Source organism: Carcharodon carcharias, chromosome 13 (genome assembly GCF_017639515.1).
Source record: "Carcharodon carcharias isolate sCarCar2 chromosome 13, sCarCar2.pri, whole genome shotgun sequence".
In the NCBI taxonomy this organism is placed as follows: Eukaryota; Metazoa; Chordata; class Chondrichthyes; order Lamniformes; family Lamnidae; genus Carcharodon; species Carcharodon carcharias.
Genome location: NC_054479.1, coordinates 56,641,307 through 56,644,405, shown reverse-complemented (window position 1 = coordinate 56,644,405; position 3,099 = coordinate 56,641,307). Strand labels below are relative to the sequence as shown.

The 3,099-nt window shown below is 41.9% G+C and overlaps 1 long non-coding RNA gene across 1 annotated transcript; it reads left to right on the top strand.

Moving 5' to 3' along the window:
* The first annotated feature begins 1,500 nt into the window (after positions 1–1,500).
* LOC121286427 lies at positions 1,501–2,856 on the top strand. Its single transcript, XR_005944934.1, has 3 exons — positions 1,501–1,619; positions 1,721–1,871; positions 1,980–2,856. It is a non-coding gene; the product is annotated as an uncharacterized LOC121286427 (long non-coding RNA).
* Positions 2,857–3,099: the final 243 nt, after the last annotated feature.

The window sequence follows — 3,099 nt, the reverse complement described above, 5'->3', positions numbered from 1 at the left end:
TGGTGGGGAGAGCGGCGGGGGTCGGGGCAGGAGTAGTTGGGAGGTTATCCAGGTAGGAACTCCGTTTGGATATAGGTAATGTCAAAGGTTCCCATTTTACCAGACACGGTTTTTAAGGAATTTCAAAAAGCCAGAAACTGTACATTGCGGCCTAGCCACAATAATCCGGCACTATCAAGATGAGCAATAGAATTTTAAAACTGTGCAGTAAAATCCCATTAAATGGACCTGTATGTTCTCAATGTGCTTAATGGCTATTGGATCCACCCCTCATACTACTACCAAGGTTGCTTCAGGCGATCACAAGATGATTAATACCTACCCAGGTCTTCTACTAACCCCGTCGCATTATCTGCAGAGAACGGTAGCAGAGGTATGGCTAGTGAAGGCGATTAAACTGATGTGGCTCGAGAGCTGGTCAAGTCTGTTACAAACCTGTTACATTTCTAACTTTTTCTGGTTCTGATGAAAGGTCATCGACCTGAAATGTTAACTCTGTTTCTCTCTGTTCAGATGCTGCCAGACCTGCTGAGTATTTCCAGCATGTTCTGTTTTTATTTCAGATTTCCAGCACCCGCAGTATTTTACTCCCGAAATATACATTTCCGCACCAAGTACATGTTACACCTCACATGACTCCAGACTTGCCTATTAATCACAGAAATTGAATGCAAATGTGGGAATACATTTTCAAACTGTCGGACAGAGACTGTCAGGTTTTTGAAATGCGCTGGTATTTGTATTTATCCCTCCGTTTTTTTACCCTCATTCCAGTTATTTCTAAATCTATTTTGGCCATTATACTGCCTGTTCCTAACAGTGATTCATATTTGTTTCCGTCATCTGGTGTTCTTCCCTCTGTTGTAGTCAGACTCACAATGGGATTGTGTCATTCTCATTTTCCCACCTCTCAGTTCAAATATTAGTCTGCCCTTGATCCAGATGCTAACGGAGCTTTCGTGTATTTCCAACACTTTCTGTTCAAACAGCTTCCTTTGATAATACACTAGATATTAAAAGCATTCACACGCAAGCCATTCATATGAAAGAACTACCGACAATTTCAGGGAACTTGATTCAGTGGGAAGGCTTTAAGATTTTTTTTAAAGTACAATTGCTTGATTCATTTTCGGCGCCAGATGCTGACGATTAGACAAATGTATAACTTTCACACTCTGTGTGCTCAGTGACACTGACGAGCTGCTCTTTCACACCCCTCGCCCTTCTCATGACCTTACACGAGCCCCGCTGCCCCGGGATTGCTGGCTCGAACCAGCTCTCCAGATGGTCTCCAGAGACTCGGCCCCAACAAAACGTCAAACAAGTGTAGATAATTCTTCATTCAGAAAGAAACGCTTTGGCAAATGTCCCTCTGACAGCCGCGATTGGCTGTTGACTGTGGGAAACGCAAAGAGCTCCGCACTCACACTTCTCCGTCTCCCTTCGGAACTATAAATACAAGAGATGTGTGACAGAGCTGCAGCAGAACCGCAGCTTTGAGAAGCTGCTTCTAAGAGCGCCATGTCTCAACTCACGATTGACTTCAAGAATGTTAACTTACTTACAAGGCGATATTAATTGCAAGGCAATAGAACATTGCAGCTAAGGCACAGTATGAGGTAAGTTTAAATTTCAAGAGTCCGGGATTGGCATGAATTGTATCAAAGTAACTGGCCAATGATTTTGCACGGTGCCAAAACATGTACTTGCTATTTTTCAGCTGTTATAAGCATCGATACAGGAGCTGCAGAGATAGCATTGGTTTGAAGAAGTATTCAAGATCCCCACAGATTCAAACTTTTGACATATCGCTGTGCTGGGAATGAGAGGGCATTATAACCTGAAACCTTACAATCAGCAACAATTCTCCTGTAAGCTTCCAAGCTCCTTATACACACTTGTAAGGACTACAGTTGAATTCAGTTTCTTGTTCCCAAATCAGCTTTCTCTGAAGTATGCTTTTTGTCCTTGTATTTTAGCTCATCCCCCAGCGATTCCACATCAGAATAATCGGGGCCCTGGTGTCAACTCCGAGATGCAGGTTCAGAAGAAAATTGCCCGCCATTTGAATAGAGGTTCAATAGAGGGCCACGCATCGCCTCTGCACTTCCCGTCTTATCAGATCTAGTCAAGCAAACGGTTCGGACCTGCAAATCCGGGCCCCCTAGTAGTGCCGAGACGTTTGGACATTTTATAGAGCTCAGAGCGTATTCCAGAATGGAAGCAGAGTCATTAATACCTTCACATTGAAGGGCATGGACGGTTCATTAGAGGGTTATTTCTAATCCTTAGTTGTGTGATGTCATAGTTCGTGACCTGTGTTCTGCAATCTTTGCAGAGTTACTTAATGATATACCTGTATATTCGGTGAATATATGTAGTAGTTGCATTAACGGTGAAATGGTGTAGAAGTCTCCATAAAAGATCCCTGTTGAAGTGTGGGAGGGATAGAAAGTAGTTTATTCTATTGAACAGTTTGTGTCTTTTGCAGAAACCTATATCCATTTACTGAATTCTTTATTCGGTAATGAGATCACAGAAAAAGTATAAGAATTCGAAAATCAATTTCATGAAGATAAATAGAAAGTCTATGGACCCCCTGACCTTTTGCTTCCTCTTGGCGTCCTGAGAGTTAATTGTAAAGATTACTGTCCTACGCTAATTCGCTATGATCGTTTCGCTGTGGTATTGAGGGGGTTAATAGAATATTCTAAATAAGTACGTACAAGTGTCTTCATATTGAAAGAGATGGATAGTTTTTTAGGGCTATTTTTCATCCTTACTCCTGAAACGTCTCAATACCGATGTTTGTAAAATGATGGAACTGTACATTGGAGATAAAAGCAAAAACTGCGGATGCTGGAAATCCAAAACAAAAATAAAAATACCTGGAAAACTCAGCAGGTCTGGCTGAGTCGTGCGGATTCGAAACGTTGACTGTGTTCCTCTCCGCAGATGCTGCCAGACCTGCTGAGTTTTTCCAGGTATTTTTATTTTTGTTTTTTATATTGGAGAGATCTCTCTTAATTGATCTATGCAAAGTGAGTCGGAGATGGGAAGTCTTTATGTTAAAGAAAAATCTTGCATTCACGTGGGAAA